The sequence below is a fragment of the Canis lupus genome, chromosome 3, assembly GCF_011100685.1.
Source record: "Canis lupus familiaris isolate Mischka breed German Shepherd chromosome 3, alternate assembly UU_Cfam_GSD_1.0, whole genome shotgun sequence".
Taxonomy (NCBI): domain Eukaryota; kingdom Metazoa; phylum Chordata; class Mammalia; order Carnivora; family Canidae; genus Canis; species Canis lupus.
In genome coordinates this window covers 10594503-10619212 of record NC_049224.1, presented here as the reverse complement: position 1 = coordinate 10619212, position 24710 = coordinate 10594503, and the positions used below count along the sequence as shown (strand labels likewise).

The following is a 24710-nucleotide window of genomic DNA, read 5'->3' as shown; positions in this document are numbered from 1 at the left end:
CTCACCCTGTTTGTGCTCTCACTCTCTCATGCTTTCTCTCTCTCAAATAAATAAATAAATTCTTTTTTTAAAAAAGAGAAACATACGATTTTTTCATAGTGATTACATAGTTGAAAATTTTAGTTCTGCATTGGAACAAACCAGAATTTGTGAGATGTCATTATCTTTATACATAGTTCTTTCTAAATATACAGACTGAAAAACTATGTAAGAACGTAAAAAAAAAAAAAAAACAGTAGAAACTGCATATTTGCCAACCTAAAAACAACAAAGTAACTGCAATTTATCTACATGATTATTTTTGCAGCCTATCTTAAATACTGAATTTTGTGGGGATTGTATAAACATCACTATCTATTCTTTTATAATTACACAGTGCTTCAGCTTTTCCTTGGCTGCAGTATTTCCCGAGCAGAAATTCGTATTTGTTCATGGGACTGCTTATTCAGTCTTATTCAACTGGAAGAGAAGTAACTTCCTATCTGTTATACTCTAATGGATACCATTTGGCACGTGTTTTTTCAACAAGCTTCACCTTATTCCTGAAAGGATCAGGCATTCTCTAGGCACATGAAAGATAGTAAATCAACTGTAGTGTTAATCAATAAAAGTAATCAGCCTCTGAAGCAAAACCTGTCTATTGTAATATGTAACAACTAGCTCTTGGGTGGACTTTAAAACACAGCTTCCAGAATGAACAGAGTTGTTCTGCTATTTTTTCTACTTTATGTCAAGTAACATTAGAATTTTAGATGAGACTAGACTTTAAACAGATTGTTTGAGAGTATGTGCACTGATGAGTATGAAAAGAATATGGAAAAGAACAAAAGAAGCAATGGAGATTGTGAAAAAATATTCTCTGCATGTGATGTCATGAAAGAAAATAGGCTCTAGGGTATAATTCTAAATATGACTTTGCATGTGAAATAAAAATCTATTTTTGTGGCTCATGTGCCATCCAAAGGTTTTACCTAATTTCCAGATCATTTTCTTTTGTGTAATTTCTCATCCTATAAGCAACTGTCAATTTGGTGATAGAATTCTCTTTCCTTTTGAACATTTATTTGCTTGAATTATTTGCACTTTATGCTTCGATTATATAGGTTTCCAAATTAATTAGTCAACTACATAAAGTACTTAGTAGAAAAACTAGAATAAGAGTTTAGTATTGAAGCAATCAATTAAAGAAATTATTAAAAAACAATTAAGTCAATGAAATTGTTAAAGAATGTACTGAATAAAACTTAAAATCGGGATTTTTGAGGATGGTTGGAGGAGAAGAAATGAAAATCAGAAATAGGAAAATTTATACTCTACCCATGCAATAAAGAATGAAAGTTTATTTAGGACACACATTACTTTTATCAGTTTTTTAAAACATTTTATCATTAAAAGAAATAGAATTATTTTAACCACTGATGAAGTGAACTTCTCTTATGCTAAGTACAAAAATCTTAATGGAAGATTATCTATGAACTTAAAGTCTGTGATGATAAATACAATTATTTATCAAAATTTCTAATGATATTCATTTTATAAAAATATCATTAACTAATATACAGGGATTTCTAAATGTCAAATCTCTAATATTACTAAGCCAGGATGGAATAATAAAAATTATAACTGACAGAAACAACTAACACTATTGTTTACTTTATAACATGTGGTCTCTGTATTGCAAGTTTGCAAGTAGTCTTCCAATATTTGAAAAACAAAACTTAAAACTTTAGGGTGTATTTGGCACCATTCTCACATCTGAGCTTTACCTTAAATATCTGTAACCCACAGGGAGCCTGACACCTTTCAGACTAAAGAACTCCTATGAGCAAGTCAGTTTGGGGAATAGGAAGATGTAAAGTACAAAGAATGCTTGCTCTGATGATCTCTTTATATTTTTGGTTGCTTAAATAGTAGGTAGAGAGAAGCACTGGGAGTAGCAAAATGCTCATGTTGCTGTGTGGTTGGTTCAGACACATGAGAGCCAGGATGTCACTTCTTACCTGCTGGGACCTCATTACCAGACTCATTAAGGACTTCAGCTAGAATTAAGCACTAAACTATATTAGCTCCAAACAGCATGGCAATTGGAGTATGGGGGCAAAATCTTATATTGTGATTTGTCAGATTAAGACCTGATGATGGCTAACTTTTAGGATGTGTACTATGGATTGCTTTTTCAGTTATATAATATTCCCTAATTAAGCATTTTTAGTTACTTATTTTTGTAATCTCAAAGGGTATATGTAAGATCCAATGATCTATATGTGTAATCATATTCAATGTCTAACAGTTGATAGGTATGCATGCACTATTCCATTTTCCCAAGAGATTCATGTTTTTAAAGATTTTATTTATTTGAGAAAGAGAGAAGGAGGGGGAGGGGCAGGGAGAGTGAATCTTTAAGCACACTCCCTGCTGAATAGGGAGTCTGACTTGGGGCTCAGTCTTGTAACCCTGAGATCATGATCTGAGCTGAAACTAAGAGTTAGTATTGACTTAACCGACTGAGCCACCCAGGCACCCTCACAAGATATTCATTTCCTGGTCTTTGTCCACTATATATGATAGCCCCCAAGCTTCTAGAAAAATGGTCTGTAAACATGTTCTTCCAGAGAGACCCAAATTTATCAAGAGAGTATTTACAAGTCGGATTGTTAAATGTTTAATGATCTTAAGGTTCTCAAAAACAAGCTCTTTTAAAAGCATGTTTATTTACTCCTTCATATGATATAAAGCCTCATTTGAAATAAGGCTAATGGAGTTTAATTCTCCAACTCTACTAAGGTGATTGTAAACTTTCACTTAACAATATCACTTCAGCTTTTGCTGGCAATCCCCCGAGGTTAAGAAATGGGCCCAGATAATAGTTAAATCACAATTATTTTCCTTACTACAGCTGTCTCTTTTCACACATTTAACCATTTAGAATCACTGAAAATCATTTATGTTGGTGAATGGTTTTTAATACTCTAATACAGGCCGAGTCTTTCACCAGTTTTCACTGCCACCTGGAACATATGAGTCAGCAGCTGCTTTCAACATCAAATAGACAATCAGCATCCAAGGTCACAGGGTAATAAGTTTAATTATAGGACTTAAACTTCTATCATGAGGCTAGTAATTTTGCCTTGGTTGTTAAACTCTGCAAAAATAACCTGTCTCTTCTTCTCTTCTGTTCCAGCAATTGAGTTAGTTATTTACTGTCTCAACTTGCATAACTGACTGACGAACCCTAGGGGTTTCTTCAAAGTCTATAACACAAGTGTTAACAACCATGCTTTAAACCTCTAACTTGAGTATAAAATGACTGTAGATGATGATAAATCTCAGTGTGTGTGATATGACTGATTTATAGTGTCAAAGCATAGTCTTCTAAGGCTGAATCTTATCTGTCATGTATCTAAAAATCAAAGCTCTCAAAACTCCAAAGTGTAAAATGAAATTTAAGAAAGGTCTAGATAATGTAAATCTCCCTGAAACTTGTGAAAATAATTAACTCGTTTAATTTTATCCTTTTTTTTTTTTTCATTAGCAATGAAAGCAGCTTTAAGGGAAACTTAGTGAAATTGGCTAACACTTTCCTATCAAATCTCTGTTAGGAATGCTTTCCCAAACAAATTTCTTATTAAGTTGAATAGCACGATAGCCATATTCTTTATCCACAGTAATATTTAATTTCTGTACTTTTCATTCTTTCATATATAACTGAAGTAACTCAAACATGAATTACAAATAAAAAGGTAGACATGCTAGAAGGGAAACTTGGGCTCTTTTTATTTGTTTTATAATAATCCATTTTTTATTCAAGTAATTTAAGTACATTAAACACCATTAAAAATAAAGTTGAACAAATGTTAGAAAGCAAAATTAAAATTATATCTAGTTTTAACATATTAACTGTTAATTAAGCAGATTAGAATTAGTACATTTAGAACATGATGAAGATTGTTTTCAGATAGTGGATCGAGCACTATGGCAGGCAGCCTTCTCTTCTGTTTCAAAGCAATAAAAGCACCAGTAGCCCAAATTTTATGAGGCATCTCTGAAAAATGGCAAGTGGATTGGATAATATTGAAGAAGCTAACTAAATTTTTAACATTTATGGGATGGTATATTGGGTGTTTGGGGTGGGGGAATGAATGGTTTCACAGATATTCAAAAACCTGAAGTGGTATATTCCAGAAAGAGGAAGGTTAACTGTTTCCAAGGAATGCTATAACAAGTTACCCTATTTTGGTGGCCTCTGAACTACAGAAATTTATTCTTTCATAAGTCTGGATGTCGGAAGTCCAAAAACTTGGTATTGGCAGGTCTGTAGTCCCTACGAAGCTTGAGGAGAGAATCTTTTTTTTTTTTTTTTTTTTTCCCATTTCCCAGCTTATTGTGGCTGTCAGCTTTCCTTGTCATTCTTTGGCATTCACATCTGTCAGATTCTGCTTCTATCCTCATATTCCCTTCTCCTCACTGGGTCTGTGTCTATTTTTCTGTCACTGTCTCTTATTGGATTGACTGACCACTTGGATAATTTGGAATGATATCCCCACTTCACACTTAATTGTATCTTTAAACACCTTCTTTCCAAATAAGATATTATGCACAGATTCCAGGGATTAGGACATGGATATATCTTTTGGAGGCAAGATTTATTATTATATCACTAGAATTATTTCTGGTAATACTGCGTTCGGATCATTCATACAAAATAATAATTTTTCCCCACTGTTCACATCTCCTCAGCATAAGGATTTAACAATAGAATGGTTAGTCTTTCGGTTGTGAGCAGTAATTTCAGATTTGTGCTCATGAGAGGTAAGGACACACGCGTAGGCTTGTTATAGCTGTTAGGCAAGAGGAGTTCAAGATCCTAAACAATTGAACACAAAAGCATAATTTTCAGTAATAAACTCACAATCATGGGAGGTAAAATGGAATATGCCATTTTCAGGTGCATATCCTGTATTTCACCCCTCCACACACATACGTACACTACCGTCAGGAATGATTAATCTGGGAAAACTGTGTTGTGAATCACTAAGTACCTACAAACAGATTAGATGAAAACTGCACTCATTGGAGAATCACCAATATTTAAGAATAGTGAACAGCAGGAGAAAATAACATAAAACTAACCAAGAAACCGTTTCTTACCCAAGAACAAAGATTTCATAGAAAGAAAGACATTAGAAAACACATTCTCAGTGAGCTCAGCAAAATGTAAGACGCAACCTTCACCACTAATAATGAGAAAACTTCAGCTTCAAAATTGAAAACAAACAGCTCTTGAAAGGTGCCAGGAAACATCAGAGACAGCCAGAAATCCAGAGGCTAAGATCTTAGAGAATCGGGCACCGACAAAGCCCCAGATTCATCAATGATATGATGCTTTAGAGAATCTGATCATTTGCTGCTGACTCCTGAAAAATATTTAGGATTTGAGAGCAAGTGTGAACCTAGGCCCCACTGAACTCTAAGCGAGTCAGGGAGAAAATAATTATACACAGTTCAGCACTACCATGCTGACAGGGCTTGAGACATAATCATGAAGGGGAAAAAAAACTATAAAAAACGTCATGCATGAACCTAATATTTTATAGGCAATAACACACATAAGGCGTTGGGCAGCCCCTGAAGGGAAAGTGCGGAGAGTGAGAAACAGAAAAAGCAGAAGGCAGCTGTTCTGTGGCTGAAAACTGAATCTGAAAATTCTGCAATATTGAGACACTGTGTACACACTCGATCAGTTCTTTTGTCTGGGGAACTCGAATTCGATATTTGACTCTTGTTAGCCTGGTGTGTGTGTGTATGTGGGGGGATGTACTTTGTGGTTCGGATTTAGCTGGAGTCTCAGCCACCAGTCCTGGTGTCCCTACCCCTAGATGTGTTTCTGGGCCCACCCCTACTTCCATTCCTCTTCCAGGTGCATGATTTGGTGTTTGTGTTTGTGTCCCTTTCCTTTAGATGTCCTATCTTTAGTTCAGTGCCCAGCAGTGTTAGTGATGATTGTTCTTAACCTCCACATATTGAAAATTTTATTCCAGAAGAGAGAGAGTGGAGAAAGGAGAAGGTGGAATTGTATGTCCTTCCCTTGGTACCTGCCATTCTTCCTCCAAGTCTGCAACATTAAGGACATCTTCTTATAACATGATCCAGTAATTTCCATGAGCATTTGACGGGGTTCGAGGAGAAAACTCTGAAGAGGAAGTGGACTCCCCAGTTTCTGAGGCCACAGGGGCTTCCCCCTCCCTCAGCAAGGCCCCTGGTGTCCACCAATTCACAGCCTCTGCTACATAAATTCTTCCTTGAATCTCATTGCTTCATCTGACACTGCTTGTGGCCCATCTTTCCCTGCAGGCATCTGCTTAGATTTGTTCAGTTTGTTGACCTGAAACCTCAGTGCTTAGAAAGGTTCAAGGAAAGTTGTGAACCTGTAGCTTGTTTGGCTTCCTTCTCCTGTAAAATTGAAATACTCTTCAGGTGTCTCATCCCTCAGCAGATACCAGATGCCAAATAGATTTTTTTAAAGAATTTTATTATACATGTTTCTGATCCCCAAACCAATACTTTATACCAAAGCAAACTTGAAATATTAAGCTTTGGAGGTTATTTATTTATACAATGGTTTGAGTAAAGCTTTATTTTTTCTCCCCTGCTCTTTTTCTTTCCTCTACTTTTGGTGAGATTCAGGTTCTAGTATTGTAAACAATACAGTTCCAATGTTTTCTTGGGGTCTCATATAATTTGGATTTTTTCCACTATGTTTTTCAGATATAAATGGTATTATATTAGTTTCAAGTGTACTACATGATTTGATATATACATTACAACATGCAATAAACCTAGTTAACATCCATCACCACGGAAAGCTATGCACATTTTCCTTGTGATGAGAACTTTTAAAATCTACTCTCCGAGGAACTTTCAAATATATAATACAATATTATTAACTATAGGCATCATGCTGTACATTACATATCTCCTCACTAGGATTCTGTACCTTTTGATCCCCTTCACCCACGCTACCCATCCTCACTCCCTGCCTCTAGAAACTACCAATTTGTTCTCTCTGCAAGTTTTTATTTCTTTAAAAAATTTCACAGATAACTAAAATCATATGGTATTTTGTCTTTTCCTGCTTGACCTATTTTGCTTAGCATAATGCCCTCAGGCTCAATCTATGTTGTTGTAAATGGCAGGATTTCCTTCTTTTCTATGGCTGAATAATATTCTCTCTCTCTCTAGATATATGCAATGTATATAATATACATAATTATAATTATATTCTATATATTTTATATAGAGAGTATATATTTTATTTTTATTTATATACATACAGATATATAATCTCCATATATTTTTATCCATATATTGAGTTAATGTTTTCATTTCCTTTAAGTAAATACCATAAGTGGAATTGCTAGCTCATATGGTAGTTCTCTTTTTAATTTTTGAGTAACCTCCATACTGTTAGCCATAGTGGCATTCCCACCAGGCGTTCCCTATGCTCCATATTCTCACCAATACTTGTGGGTTTTGTTTTGTTTGTGTGAGGTAATATTTCATTGTGGTTTTGACTTCCATTTTCCTGATGATTAGTGATGCTGCACATCTTTTCATGTACCAGGTAGCCATTTATTTATTTTCTTTGGAAAAAATGTCTATTCATATCTTCTGTTCATTTTTTAAATTGAGCTGTGGTATTTTTGGGTATAGATTTGTATGAGTTTTTTATATATTATACATACTAACCTGTTATTAGATATAAGATTTGCAAATATTTTCTCTAATTCTGTAGGTTGCCTTCTCATTTTGTTATTGATTTCCTTTGCTGTGCAGAACTTTTTAATTTGATGTCGCCCCATTTGTTTGTTTTGCTTCTGTTGTCTTTGCTTTTAGTGTCAAATCCAAAAAATAATTAGCAAAACCTATGTCAAGGAACATAACACCTGTGTTTTCTTCTAGGGGTTTTATGGTTTCAAGTCTTACATTCATGTTTTTAATCCATTTCAAGTTGATTCTTGCATATGGTACGAAATAGTGGCCTAGTTTCATTCTTTTGCATGTGGCTGTTTGGTTTTCCCAAGACCATTCATTAAGGATATTGTTCTTCTCTCAGTGTATATTCTTCATGAGTTAAATGACAATATATGTGTGGCTTTATTTCTGGGCTCTCCATTCTGTTCTATTGATATAAGTATTTTTTTTTATGCTGGTACCATACTATTTTGATTACTGTAGCTTTGTAATATAGTTTGAAATCAGGACACATGATGTCTTTGGTATTGTTCTTTCTCAAGATTCCTTTGGCTTTTCAGATTTTTAATGAAAATGCTTGAACATCTTGGTAGTTATTTGTAATAAAAATAATCTGTATCTTACATTGTGTGTAAAGGAAAATATCCAGTTAGAGATACAAATATAAAAAATGCAACCATACAAGTATGACAGTCAAACATGGGTAAAATTCTCTTGAATCTCAGTGCAAGGGATGGCTTTCTAAGATTTAAAAAAATCCAAAGGCAAGTAAAAAGATTGATGAATTTGAGTATGTTAAAGATTTTTAAAGCTTTTGTATTAAGAAAATTGAAAACTGTGAAACTAGGAAGAAACTTTTGCAATAATCAAGAGACTGATATTTTTAATGTTAAAAAAGCTTTAAAACTGATGAGTTAAGTACCAAAACTCTGATTGAAAAATGAGAAAAAATATGTGTACAGCAAATACAACAGAAAAAAAAAAAAAAGAAAACTGGTTTTTCAAAGATAAAAAAAAAGCATTTTCAAATTCACTCATGGTTAAAGAAATACAACCAAAACAATGAGATACTATTTCTTTTTTTTTTTTTTGAGATACTATTTCTTACCCAACAAATTGGAAAACAAAAGTATGGAAAAAGGGTGTTGATGAAGCTGTGCTATCCATCATTGTGAACCTTGCTGGGGGAAATGCAAGCAGATATGACACTTCTGGCTGGTATTTGACAGCACCTCACAAAAGTATACATCAATCTAACTTTTAACCCAGAAATCCTACTTTTAGGAATCTACCCTGAAGACTTATATCTTATTTAATGAAAATACATTTGAGCAAAGTTAGCATTGTGGCATTATTTGTCATTTCAAATATTGGAAATAACATAATGCCAATACAGAAAAAAGTTAGACTCTGGTAGTTTAAGCCTCGAAAGAGCTGCCAAGTGCCCTAATAATCCACACTACATGGAAAGTCCTCACTTGAGGTATAGGCTTTACCTATGTCATTTTTGTTTCTCACATCTTAATCATCACTATAAGCCAAATTAAAATGAATGAAAACTCTGACTTGCTGCTGTAGTGATGGTGGTTAGGATGGGTTCTTTGTGCTAGTCTGGACACTTGCATGGAGAAGATGTAAAAATTAAGCGAGGCTTTTAAAAAATATGGCCTAAAATATTCTGGGAAGAGTCCTTACGATGCCTGGCCAGGTAATTTGAACCCTATGAAGTTTGCAGGTCTGCCCTCTAGGGATGGTGCCTGAGTTTTGATTCCTAAATGATAATATTTAACCATGACTAACCAAGGTTCTTTTTGCTTGATGTCAAATATAAGAGTAGAATTTGGTCTCTGTTATTCTGTTATTTCAGTTAAAATGAAACTTTCTTGGGGTGCCTGGGTGGCTCAGCGGTTGAGTGTCTTCGGCTCAGGACATGATCCCGGGAGTCCCAGGATCAAGCCCCACATCAGGCTCCCTGCATGGAGCCTGCTTCTCCCTCTGCCTGTGTCTCTGTCTCTGTCTCTCATGAATAAATAAAATCTTTTTTAAAAAATAAGAAACGTTCCTGAGCTAGTAACCAACTAAGATTTTTAGTTAGATTTCATTGATCTGGGAGGGCAAGAGAAAATATCTATATAGCACAAAGTGTGAATAATCTTATATATATATATATATATATATATATTTACTTAAACTTTTATATATTACTGACATATTTTTATTTATCTTCACACACATACATATTTAAACATTTATCTAACATATAAGGAATATAATCTTTTCATCATATTAAGTCCTAAAATGGCAAGGTCATGGGTGATTGTATTTTATTTTTCTTTTTGGTAAACCTTAAATCCATAGATAGATATAAAAGAAAATCCATGTTTGTACTAACTATAATTTTAAAATACTAGCATCTTACCATATTGCTTTATTTTATTTTTTTTTTAATTTTTATTTATTTATGATAGTCACAGAGAGAGAAAGAGAGAGAGGCAGAGACACAGGCAGAGGGAGAAGCAGGCTCCATGCACCGGGAGCCCGACGTGGGATTCGATCCCGGGTCTCCAGGATCGCGCCCTGGGCCAAAGGCAGGCGCCAAACCGCTGCGCCACCCAGGGACCCCCCATATTGCTTTAAAATTTAATTTTCCTTTTTGGGGAAACCAGATAGAAACACAGGTGAATTTTCTCTCTTAGTTCCTCTCCTTAAACACATCATTTTGTCTTCTAAAGAAGCAAGTATTCTCCTCAATTTTATCTGTATCTATGCAGTTTATGTATTTGTATTTTTACTAATTATATATATAATTATATAATATATATATACACCCATCCATCCATTAGTATATGTGTGTATATATATATATGTGTGTGTGTGTGTGTGTATATATATATATATATATATATATGTATATATATATATATATATCCATCAGCAGCATATAGCAGAAGCTCTATTAACCGGCCACTGATAAAACTATTCAGTGGTTTAGAAGATAATTTTCCTTACCTCTGTAAAATATATGACTTCCATAGAATATTGAATATTCACAGTTCATAATGTACTCCCTGCTAATGCTACTTCATTCACCAAATGGGTTGTAGGTTTAACAAAGCTCTGACATTTTTATCCGAAATCTGTTTAGACCATATATACTTCATTTGAATTTATTCAACTTAATTAAGTATTATGCAATGCAGGAAATGCAAATAAACAGATTTTTTCTACAATTAAATTTGAGGATTTGAAAAGTACCCCCCCCCAAAAAAAATTAGGACAAAAAAGACAACTTCATAAATTTGGGAGAATATATACAAATATAGAAGGAACTTACAATACACTTGATTGATGTGGAAATGGTTTTGAATTCTTGTTATAAAGAAAATAAACTGGATATTGTCTATAATGTTGTGTATTATATAATAGAAAAGAAACCTATGGGGAATTATACAATGGACTCATACTCAAAAAGCAAAAGCACTAAGCCCTAGAGTAAACTATTCATAAATAAACATATCTTTTAAAAGAAAAAAGAAAAAGTATATATATTTTTAATGATGCAACAAAGGATCTGTAATAGCCAATGTGAAAAAAGGCCTTTTATGTCATTTTATTGATTTGATACAATGATTCGTAATACACGTCTTTTAAATATTTTGCTATTATTATGCTTTTAGCAACCTATCCATGTTATAGTGTACAGATTTATCATGTATATGCATTATTCTTTTTATGCCATATATTAGTCATTTGTTCATATATGGATGTGTATTTATACTTTTAGTCACATGCAAGAGTTTCTCAGGAGCTCGTTAACTAACCAGCTTTTAGAATTTCTAAATTTGGTATTATATTTGTTAAAGTTTTTATTTTGGGGGGTGTGTTTAAAATATTCTCTTCTATTTTCAGTTTCTTAAACATTTCTATCATGAATGAATGATAAACTTCTAGAATTTTCTTGTTAAGTTTTCCCTTGTAAACCTTTCTTTTTTTTTTTTTTCAACCTTAACACTGATGCGTTCCTACATTTCTGAACTAACCTCTCCTTGGAGTATATTGGTTTCAGTTCACATGCTGGATTTTTTTGATTAATATATTTTTTAAATCAATAATATTAAACCCTATTTTTCTTTCTTACATTGCAAGCTAGTGGTTTATGATAGTCCTATCAGTCTTAAAAAATGACTTGAGTTTCCTTATATCTATTTCTTTTTTTTTTTGATTTGTTAGATTTTTAATAACATGGAAATCCCAATCAGCCCTTCAACAAAATTAAAATACAGAAAGTGAAATTAAAAGTATTCTACAATAAATGACTTTTATTAAAAAAAAAAAAAAGTAACTGCGAACATATAAACAAGCCTGCAGGTCACTACAGTACAGCTGGAAAGAAGATAGATACATTTTCCAATGTATCTATTGGCCAATGAATTCCATCATTTTCAAATAAATTCTTAATAAAACTCCACAGAGTTGGAAAGTTTTGCTGAAAATATTTCTGGACAAAAAAAACCCAAAAACCAAAAAGCCTCATGTAGGAAATCAAACTTTCCTTCGCATTTGGAAGTGTTAAGAGGAGTTCCAAGGGAACGCTGGTAATAGGTGAAAATGGTTCTTGTGTCACCAGTGTATGTATTCTTAAAACACAGCACAGCTCAGACATGACAAAGTTCTTTCTCAGTTGGCTGTTCCCTCAAGATAGGACTGCGATGGGAGGGGAAGAAACTAAAAGAATCCTAAAAAAGCCTATTTCTTTTGTGACTTACAGGGGTATTCGTTTAGAAGGATTTAGAAAATTCGACTTTTTAATTGTCTGAGCCATCTTTTTTTTTTTTTTTTTTTTTGCTGTTTGTCAATTTGGACTATGTGTTCATTCTCTTCTATCTATTTAGTATAGTTAGGTTTTCTTGTTCGTTAATAAATTAACATCTTGATAATATCTGTTTTACCTCAGTTTTCAAAAAGCTGCTGGCATAATATTATGCCCAGTACTTCTTTTTTTTTTTTTTGTCATTTATATTTTATCTGTTTCCATTTTCATTCCTAACATTATACTGACATTACATTGGAACATGTAATTTTATCAATTTTGCTTATAAAAAATTCACCTATCTTATTAATATTTCAGAGAAATAGTTTTGATTATAATGATTTTTGTAATTTTACTCACTTTCTATTCTGATCTTGCAGATGATTTTCAGTCTCATATTCTGTTACATGTATTTACATCACAAGATTACATTCTCAATAGTTAGCAACATCCTTTAGTTTGACTTGTACTACTTTATTAATTTACTTAAAATATTTGTGTACTACCTATTTATCGACAGTAACCATTTTAGATACTTGTGCTATGTCAGTATTAAAACAGGAACAGAAGCAGCCCCTGCTCCTATAAAGTTCAAAGTATTTTTGTGGTGAGGGGCAGTAAAAGAATATAAAAAGAACATAAATAATAAAAATGCATGCTCATGTTAAAAAGGGAAGAGTGCCATCAAGGATATAAAACTCAGGTCAGGGTAAGAGAGTGGGAGAGAAGTGGTGATGCAATATCAGATAAGAAAGGTAGAACAGGCCTCATTGAAAAGGTGACATTTAAACAAAGACAAAAGAAAGTAAGAGTTAGCCAAGGGGAAATGTGACTTAAATGAATAGATGATAATTCTGGCTATTGTTAAGTAGATTAAAGGGACATAGGGAAGAATTAGAGATGCTTTGAGAGATAATGGTGTCTGTGAACAGCTGGTAGCAATAATGAGATTGGACATAACTTGTACATATTTTCTAAGTGAAGAATATAAGATTTGCTAATGGACTGGATAAAGTGTGACAGAGGAAAAGAGTACACAGTAATGACTCCAAAATATTTAACCAAATGGAAGGATGATTAGCCATCAATGGAGCAGTGATCTGTATGCAGAGCAAGAAAATATTTTAAATGTGGTCTTTTAATGTGTGAAGTATGGGAAAAGTTTCGCATATCTAACTTGAGGTGTGGAGTAGGTAATTGGGAATTTTTAGAGTTCAAGAGAGGTTTATGATGGAGAAATAAATTTGGAATTTGTCAACTTAACATCCTTTATAATTATTTTAATACCATCTCTATCTCCAAAGAACATAGCATAGAAAGAATAGAATACCAGTGGCAAAGCTCTAAAGAATTTAGGTAAGTTCAGGCAAAAAAGATTGAGATGGAACAACTCATGAGACAAGATAAATACAAGCAGAGTGTGGAGTTTTGGAAATAAAATGAAAAAAGTACATTGGGAGAAGAGTTATCAGTTGTATCAAAGGCCGTAGAAAGATTGAAATACAAGACATGTAAATGTGAAAACTCACCATTTGGATTGAGCACTGAGGTATCATCACTGACCTTCACAAGGACTTTTTGAGTCTGGTACTCTAGTATAAATCAGAGCTTAGGCCCATCAAAAACATGAAGAATGGGGGAAATCGTGGATTAAGGATTTTAAGAAGGTTAAAGAATTCTGGGTAGTGGGCACAACACCCAGTGAGTTCACAGAGAGGAGCTGGTAGTCTCAGATTAGGATACATGAAACTGAAATTATAGAGAAATTACAATAATTGACAATTGTAATTAACTCTGATATGACCATGGGAGTAGGTGGCTAAAGTAGGGATATGGACAAAATAATTAGTGGAACAAAGTTTAAAGGGCTCAATGGCTAGAGTGTAGGAAGGATGATCTCTGTATATATTGCAACTTGGAAGAATTCCTGCTGGAGTGGCCTATGAAAGGTAACAGTGAGACATTAGCTAAAATCATTAGAAAATGAAGAGTTATGTCCCAGGGCTAGGTGGATGATGATAGTAATGCGATATGGTGGTTAATATAGCTCATTGACCTGAGATTCAGAGCTGGAGATTTTAGGAAAAATGATTGTGTTTTGATGCACAACCAATGAATTAAAAATTTAGGACCATAAAAATGCAGCAAATATTTATTATTTCCGAATTTCTGTTGGTCGGGCATTTAAGAGTTGCATTGCTTCATGCTTCTGCCTTGGGAATCTCTGTTATGATATTGCAACTTTTATGTCAGCTTTGACTGGGGTCATCACGGTTTCTTTACTGAGCCTGGAAGGTTGACTTCTAAAATCGCTCACTCATATGATTAGCAAGTTGATGCTCGTGGGTGGAAGAAAATCTCAGTTACTCAAAATGTGGACTTCCTTACAGAGCTGGTGGGGAGTCTCCTCAGGACATGAAAACCAGATTCTGAGCAAGTGATTCAAAAGAAAAAGGGCAGAAACCTCGATGCCTTTTGTGATCTACTCTTAAAGTCACACTCTATCACTTCCCACAGGGTGGGAGAGGACTACGCAGAAGGGTGCATACCAAGAGATGAGGATTACTGGAAATTATATTCAAACATGGCTACCATAAAGGTGGCCATATGTTCTAAATGTGACTTTAGAAATAAAAGAATACCAAGTTCATTTCCAGAATAGTGTCATAAGGACACAGAAAAAAAAAGCCACTTCTGAGAAAAATAAACTCACCATTGAGAGAGACACTCTGAGGAATTCATGCACTAATTAGTATATCCAGGTGATAGCTTGATTGCAATTTGAACAAAATGAATGAAGGGACCATGCAGATAATATGTTGACAGTATAGGTGATTTTATGTGCAACATTCAATTTCAAGGACTAGAGTAATAAAATTTAAGAAGTGGACAGAAGACTGCAAAAGAATATACAATAGAGATGTACAGAGCTTTCCCGCATTAAGGTGTAGACACGGAAAGATAACCTGGCACTTTAGGAAATTCGCTCAGGTCTATCCTAAAAGACAGGACTAGAAGTTTCTGGGAGATGTGGACTTAATCCCAGTTGTTTTGGCTGAAGGGTTTCTGTTGCTCTTCTTGGAGTAAAGCTACTCTAGCTTTAAATTAGTGTGCTTTCTTTTGATGGACTGAATAGTGGGGAGGCTGGGGTGTTCCATCAGTATATGGGCCTCTCCCCCAACTGTGAAGGTATGATTAGAGGGTTTAGGGGAAGAAACATGCTCTAACTTCCATTTTTGTGTATTTCTAATTATTTTGTAATTTCTTTTGTGATTGCATTGTAACTGGAAGAACTTTTTAGAAGTGTTGGAGTTTCTAAAATGTAACAGGACAGAAGGAACGACTTTTTAAAATTAGTGATTTTTAATTGAATTATATTGATTTTAAAGAAAATTATTTATATGGTGGTATTTACTACTTTAGTAGTTTTTATTCACTTTTATTTCTATTTCTTATAAATTTGCTTTTCTGTGTCCTAAAACGTGACCAAATTTTGGAAAAGTGTTGTGTTTGGTGGTGGTTGTGGGGTTATTAGTAACATGTTGCGATCTATCTCTATATGTTACCATATAAATGCATATATGTTGATCTATATAGACATATATAGACATTTTGTATTTCATGTTATATAATAAAAATTTAATATTTATAATATGTAGAATGTTAATATGTGTTCTATATATAAACTACATTACCTTTTAATCAGTGTCCTTAATACTTTTCTACTGGTTGATTCATTTGAGAAAAATTAATGTTAAATGTACTTTTATTTTTTGAATTCTAACAATTCATGCATTATAACTTTTAGTCTATTGTAAAAGGTATTTAGAGATACATGCTTTTTAGATCTTGATGAATGATTATAGTTTAGGTACTGCCTTTTATTTATATACTATTCTGTTTAAATTCCCATAATAGTATTATACTGCCTTTCTTTTAGACACCTGTCTGGAATTTTGTTTGGCCCATCCCTTGATTTTCTACCCTTTTGAATCGTTATGATTTAAGTAAGACTTTTTGAAAAGGTATATTGCTGTGATTTTTAAAATACATTACAAGAGTCTGTTTAAGTGATTTTTGAAACTTTACTATTACTAGTAGATGTGAAATTATTCTTCTCATGTATTCTGTATTTTCTATTGACTATTTTTTCTCCTTTTTGCTTTATTTTAGGCCAGTGGTTCTCAAGTGAGGCTATTTTTGGTTGTCACAGCGACACAACAGGCTGAGGTGTGCTACTAGCATCAGCTGGGTAAGTCCAGGGATGCTGCTAAATGTCATTGCTTAGCGCAACCCTACCCAACAAAGACCTACCTGGTTAAAAATGTCCATGCGCTAAGATTGAGAACACTTGTTTCAAATTATGTATTCTATAGTCTATTCATTTTATTTTACTTCTGTCAATATAACATAGACTTTTTTTCTTGTGACATAGACTTAAGATTATTTTAGTTATTAGTTAAAACAATCTTCAAAGGATGTTGAACTAATAGCCATATTTATTCTCCTCTAGTGCTAGAAAAAAGACATTTAGAAAGAAACTAATGTGGTTACTTTTCTCATATTTCGTATTGTTTTTAAATATTTATTTTTATATTTTTAATTACTCCATACTGAGTATTGTCAACATGTACAGAGTAGTCATGTATCTATATATTTGGCATTTATTTAAATATATATTATATACATCTGTTTATTAATTTAATATTAGTAATATTCATATTATACATATACACCCAGACGCCCACAGGTTTTTACCATTGTTTTTTACTTCTTATATCCCATTCTTTCTCTCTCAGTCTTATTTCCTGTCTTCTGAGTTACACCGTGAGTAGCTTTCAGTGGAGGTAGATGGATAGCAAATTATCTGGCTTTCATTAAATCTGTTTTGATCTCACATATTATTTAATAACTGTGCAGCTGGAATAAAATTATATTCGTGATTTCCCTTCAGCATTTGGGAGATTTTACTTTAAAGATTTTATTCATTTACTCATGAGAGAGATTGAGAGAGACAGGCAGAGGGAGAAGCAGGCTCCATGCATGGAGCCCGATGTGGGACTTGATCCCAGGATTCCAGGATCATGTCCCTGCGCCACCCAGAGATCCCCTGCACTTTGAAGATTTTATTTCAGTAAAATATGATTGCTGTGATTAGTGTGTTACTCCTTCATAGGTAATCTTATCATCAAATCTGACTTAGTTCCAACATCTTTTTGCTTGCTAAGTCAGTCATTTTGATTGTGTGTCTTAGCATTAATTAGCTTTGACTCCTGTTTGAGACCAATTAGGGTTTTGTGGTTACTTAGTTGGATAACACATATTTTACACTAATTCTGAAAAATTATTGGTATTGTCTTGTTAAATGGCATATTCTTTAATTGGCTGTAAGTTTATGAAATCATTATTAGAAGCTTAATAGACCATTTTTTTTATCCTCTAATTCAAATTCTATTCTGTATTTTCTATCTTGCAATTTTCTTTGGAGAATTATATTTTTGAGTATATGCTTGAATTCAGTTTTCACTTCATCTGTCTAGTTTGAACTTTTAATTCTTCATTAATTATATTTTTATCTTAAAGATTCTGATTTTTGGAATCATACAGATTGGAATGTCTGTCTCTAGCTTCATCAGATATATTTATTTTAATTTTTATAACTTCTTTTTCCTTTATATATTCTCTACATTCTTACCAATTTTTACCTGATAGTCACAAGATGGCTACTCAATATCCAGCATCAGTGTTCTAACTAAGAAGAGAAATCAAGTTCCAAAATCTGAATGAGGTCTTTTTAAAAGATTTATTGGAATTCCTACCCAGTTGTGCCCCTAGTTACAGCAGGGAAAAAAAGGAGCTGTGGTTCATTTCAGTAACTTTTCTCAGAAAAGGAGGCCCCAGGAAACCATTCAAGAGTTTAGAAAACTATATGTATGAGTTTAATGGGTAAACTGCTGCAGCCATTAAGGTGCAGATCTCTTTGGCAGCCTTTAATAGGAGCATAGCTTTCTTTTAGCCTCCAGCTCTCACCTCACTGCTTCTATTACATTCAGACCAAAGCATATTTCTCAGGCTCCAAGACCTTGCTCCTTCAAGGCTGCTCCCAGCCAAAGATTGAGCCTGATAGGGAGTACTAGATCCATTTGATTTCTGCCCATTTCAGGACTGATCAATGGGCAGCTCATTGGCCAGGTCAAATTTTTCTCAGAACTGGGGTGTAGACTGATACATTTCCCACCCATTCCTTCTTTTAACACTTGTTAAACGTGCATCATGATCTGAAGGCTCTCCATCCCTACTCCTTTCCCCATGGTTGGCCATCTGCTTTCATCTTGGAGTATGTGAAGGCACTTTCATTTAGTTTGCGGATATGCTGTATAGGAGATTTTGTTGGCTCTATTTAGTCGACTTAATGGGAATTTGGAAAGACCAAAATCTGTGCTGCCACCACTGCCATCATATTTCCTAAACTCCATCATTAAACATTTACAGGTAAAGATCTAAATTTTATTTATATTTTCAAAATATATTATCGATATATATATAGGTTATATATGTTATATATATAATATCTGTATTTTAAATAAATACTAAGGTAGGTATAGAACTTCTTAGTTATTCATTTATTTTAGGACACATAGTGAAAATGTGGATTCTAGAAGTTACTTCTAAGCACAACTATAAGCAAAGAACAGAGAAACTGAGTTCAGAAAAGTTGACAGTATAATTGTAACAGTACAGGCAATTTTATCCTATTTAGTAGGCTGAATTTATATATAAAGCATTTTTTAAGGCTTTTTCCTCAGAGCTGATTAAAAAAAAGATAAATAAGAGTAGAGGACTTGTAATATATTTATCTTTTATTCTAGGAATAAAAGCTCACTGTAGTGTTAATCTATGAGTTATTATATATTAACCTTATCACCTCCACAAGAAAGTGAACTTTTCTTATATCCAGCAAACTAACAATTCTTAAAGTGAAGATAAATATTAAGATTTTAGTACAAAGACTATCAGACATTCTTTATCTTAGCAAATTAAACGTAGGATATTCACTTGGCATGTATATTTTGTAGAAAGAAAGAGAATAGGTATATTCAATTGGAAATTCTTTACCATGGCACACAGTTCTGACATAAAAGGAAATGGCATTGTAAAAATTAAAGTCATTTTGTCTGAGAGAAGTAAAACAGAGGAAATTTCTAAGTAACAGAAAGCAGTTAAAGCTGTCCTTAGAGAACTGTAACTTACATAACTGTAAGTTACACTTAAAAGAGAGATAATAATTTGTGTAGACATTGAGTTTGGCAGAGCTATGGGGATAATATCTTTTTCAGTATCAAATATTATTTCATTTTTGATGCTAAGTCTTTCTTGCAATATTAACTTTTTATACTATTTTTTCCTCCATGACCTTGACCAACATGTGGGAAATAATCAGCCCCATCTTCCTAGGTCTTGAAGGGTTTGGTAACTTATGTTGAAGAGATTTCAGTGCATAAATGTCCTCATTGCTGCTTAAAAGCTGTATCCTCCTTAAAAAAACAAAAACAAAAGTGAATGTTATGTTAGACAGATGTGAAATCATCCAAAACTACGAGTTATTTTAGTCTGCAGAATATTTTAGATTGCAACAAAAAAGGCTAGTTTCTATTTCTATCCAATGGGATTTTGTGAGATGGAATTTTTGTGTGACCAAATTCATAGTGGTTTATGAGGCAAAGGCAGGGTAGCCTGAGACCTAATCTTATTTTCCCTACATTTAACACATTTATTTTTAGAATTATATTTAAATATTTTTCCCCAACACTCAAGCTGTTAAATATGTTTGTCATGTGGCTGGTCACTAATTATATTCATATTTGATTACCAAATTGCTCATATCTTTAGATAATGTTTTTTTTTTAAGTAGATTTGGGGAATCCTTGCTTTCTCCAGTATACTAGGTACACTGTTGACAGCTTAATTTTGAAATGAAAATAAGTGCTTGATCCTTCATCACTTTGGCTTTACAACCAATGCAACTTCTATCTTACCACTCTAGTAAGATTCTAGAAGAGGCTCTTCCATCCTTCCTAGGAAGCAGTAAATTCATTTTTTCTTAGTCACTATTAGAAGTAGGCCACCCCTCTACCCCTCAACACTTCAGACAGGAAAAGGGATCAGGAGAATTTCTGGGTAATACCATTAAATATTCCACTATTTCCTCTTTCCCACCTCACGAACAAAACATGCCATCAAAGCCATTTTGAGTGATGTCACTAAAGGGCAGAGTTACAGTGAAGCTAATGAAACTTAAACTTCAAGATCCTACAGATGTGTCTACAATGACATACATTTTTGACGATTTGCAATAGTAAGATTTTTCTGTTCTCATTCTCTAAAATGGCCTTTGGCAAATGCCCAGTGCTTATAAACAGAGGAAGGATGAATCTAAAATAATCATAAAACTTTAGAACTTGGTGGAGATTTATGGGTTAGCTACTTCAATTCCTTTCTACTCAAGATGTAAGAATTAAGGCCCAGAGAAGTTCGTCTACATGGCTCAAGTCACCAACATTGTTAGCTGCAAAACCAGTACTAAAGTTCCAGTGTCTAAATCCTCAACTAGTCTTCTTTTGCATGTATTACTCTACTCCTTAAGAATATGAGTATTAGGTTTTGTTGATACAGTAGAGGGTAAATGCTTTAGAGTTGAGTTAAAGGAAATGCTCAACTTTTAAACTTAGCGGGTCCTGTTTGTGGGCTTTCAGGGAAGTTATTACTTTAACATTTACCGAGATCAAAATGACTCCAAGAAACCTCAAAGCAGGGCTCTTTTTCTGCCCTGAGCACATGTTGTACATCTGCTTTAAATAAATTAATTAATTAAATTAAATCAAGCAACCAACCACCAAAAAGGAGCATTCTAAACATAAAGATAAGAAAAACAAAACAAAAACCTCCTTCCCTGCTCCCTCTAGATTAAAATCATGCAGCTTGCACATAGTAAAAACATAAGATAAGATCTCTAACTTTCTGGAATGTCCTTGTCATGATGATTTCTCACTCTTTGTAAAACACACAGATAACCGTACCAAATGTTCCTTCCTTGGAGCGCTCTCTTCTTTGGGAAGACTTGTATCCCAGACAGATGTCCTAACTTGGGCTCCAATAAAACATTTTCCCCTTTTCTTTAAATTTTTTTTTAATTTATTTTGTGTCAACAAGGTAGATGAAGATATAATTCTAGTTCTGACACACTTGCTGGTTGAGAAATTCTCATTTTTTTTCCCATGTATTGGATGACATCTGATTGAAAGGATTGTCATGGACAGTATGTGGGAACTTTCTAAGAAAGTGATACACTGCCCAAGTAGCAACAATGCTGTGAGGTTCTGTAAAATCTCTGCATACATATTGTAAATTTGAAATTATTTTAAAATAACGAATGAAAGACAAACAAATGTAGAGCTAACAGCCAGTTCCCAATAGCCTAAGGAGGTCTCCACAAAGAATTTTCCCTCGCTTCATCTTTTTAAGTCATATGAGTATGACCACTAGTGGGATACATTTAAAATGAAATTTCACTAATGTACTACACCTGACTAAAGAAAGTTTCTACTAAATCAGGAGTATTCCTATTTTGAAGACATTGAAAACATTTCTTGCTCTGTCTTTCTCTCTATATATATTTTTTGCATTGGTATATTTAATGGGATTATGTTAGCTTTTGATCCATTAGTTACAACCATTAATGTTTATATTTATATTCTCTCTCTCTATATATATATAACAACATTTATATTATCAACTATATATATAATTATATATATTATTTATATATATATATATGCATACTATAAAATTATAAGTAATTTCAATTGGGGTACCTGGTGGCTCAGTGGTTGAGGGTCTGACACCTTCAGTTCAGGGACCCCCCTGGGGTCCTGGGATGGAGTCCCACATCGGGCACCCCACAGGGAACCTGCTTCTCCCTCTTCCTATGTCTCTGCCTCTCTCTCTGTGTCTCTCTGAATAAAAAAATAAAATCTTGAAAAAAAATTATTTTGTTATAATATTAAAAGCCCCTAAATAAACCCAGATTTCAAAATTCGAAACTAAAGCAGAATTCTTATTTAAATTTGTAATTAATAAGTATTTACTATATTTGAATTGCTAAATAAAAGCTTCATACTATATTTAAAGTTTCATACTATATTAAATACTTAATATTTTCATAGTTACTTGAGAAAAAAGGAAAATAGGAAGAAGAAAAGGCTATTAGAGATTCAGAAGACATAATAATAGAAAAGAATTAACATAATGAGATATAATCTTTGGATCTCTTCACTAAAGTTGGATTTAGCCTTTAAATTATATGAGATCATGAAATATATTGCAAATAATGATGAAAGGTACAGTAAGTCATGACTAGGGATTATAAATGGGCACATGTATCAAACATGAACAATGTTGTCTAAAAGTTCTATCAGAAACTACATCTTGAAAGCTAGATAAAATATTATTTAAAAGGTAATAGCAAAGAAAAATGATGAAAGGAAAATTGGACAGACTAAATTAAGAAATTGCTCTTATTATCAGTTGTTGTTCCTAATGCAGTACTTTTGAAAATCCATCTTCTTTTTGTAAGGAAGAAGCTGAGCAAATAATCTCTTAGTTTTTAAAATGTGATTAGATTAAGGATTACATAGTGGGCTTTGAAATCACCCACAACTCTGTTGTTAGATTGAGTATTCCAGGATTCTCAAACAGATCCAAGTGATGGATGGTGTCTTTTGGGTTATCTATTTCTTTATTGATTCTGGTTACTTGTTCTGTCAATTTCTGAGAGAGGAATAATGATGTCTCAAGTGACAGTTACAAATTTATCTATTCTTTCATTTCAATCCATTATTTCCCTGTGTATTTTGATGCTCTGATGACATATGCATACAAATTTAGGATTCGTAAGTCTTTGGGGTAAAATTTGCCCTTTTTATCATTCTGAATTGTTCCCATCTATCCCTGAAAATATTTTTTTTTACTAAAAATATTTCTTTTACTGAAGTGTAATTAGTCTGAAATTAATATAGATTTATTTTGGTTAATACTTGATTGCATTTTTCTCCATCCTTTTATCATAATCTATTCATGTGTTATATTTGCAGTGGATTTCTTACTGACAACATATAGTTGAATCATTTTTTTATGTAAAATTCTCTTAACTAATGGGTTTAGATCATTGAAATTCCCAGTGATTACTGATGCGGTTGGATTATCAAGTAGCATCTTGTTAGCTGTTTTCTATCTTCTCCATTTGGTCCTTTCTTGTTCCTTTTTTTCTCTTTTTATGCCTTTTTTGGCTTTAATTTAGCAGTTTATAATTGAGTCCCTTTAATTTAGTATTATTTAAGCATATTTTTTTTAATTTTTATTTATTTATGATAGTCACACGGAGAGAGAGAGAGAGAGGCAGAGACATAGGCAGAGGGAGAAGCAGGCTCCATGCACTGGGAGCCCGATGTGGGATTCGATTCCGGGTCTCCAGGATCGCGCCCTGGGCCAAAGGCAGGCGCTAAACCACTGTGCCACCCAGGGATCCCTTAAGCATATTTTTTTTTTTACTAGTTCTGGGTTTTAAACATACATTTAAATCCTGTAGCATATTACCATCTCATGTTCAGTCTAAAAATTTTTTAGTTGTGTAAAACGTATGCCCTCTGCCATCCTTTGTACCATCATCATCCTGAATTTTATTTTTTAAACAGCTAACATATAATTTGGCCTATTTTTCATCAGTTATGTTTTAGAAAAAGTGTGAATAAGAAAAACTGTATTTACTTCTATTTTTTTAACATTCTTCACATATTACTGACTAATTTGCTGATTGATCTCATGCCTTTTTCCTAAAGACCTTTCTCTAACATTTCTTGCACACAAGGTCTTATAGCAATGGATTCCTTTAGTTTTCATTTCCCTGAAAGTATTTATTTCTCCTTAAGCTCTGAAGAGTGTTTTCACTGTTTATAGAATACTGTATTGAGAGTTTTATTTTTTCTTTCAGCACATCAAAGGTACCACTCTTGTCTTGTTTGCATAATTTCGGATGAAAAGATGGCTGTAATTCTTAACCCTTGTCTGTTTGTAAATAGTATTTTTTCTTGTT

At 33.3% G+C, this 24710-nt stretch overlaps 1 long non-coding RNA gene across 1 annotated transcript in view; it reads left to right on the top strand.

Annotated features, from left to right (window-relative positions):
• Positions 1–24710, top strand: part of LOC119876124 — a 151131-nt gene that overhangs the window by 104970 nt on the left and 21451 nt on the right. The window contains exon 4 of the long non-coding RNA XR_005356618.1: positions 16736–16814. This is a non-coding gene — a long non-coding RNA (uncharacterized LOC119876124). The remainder of the gene's footprint in view (positions 1–16735; positions 16815–24710) is intronic.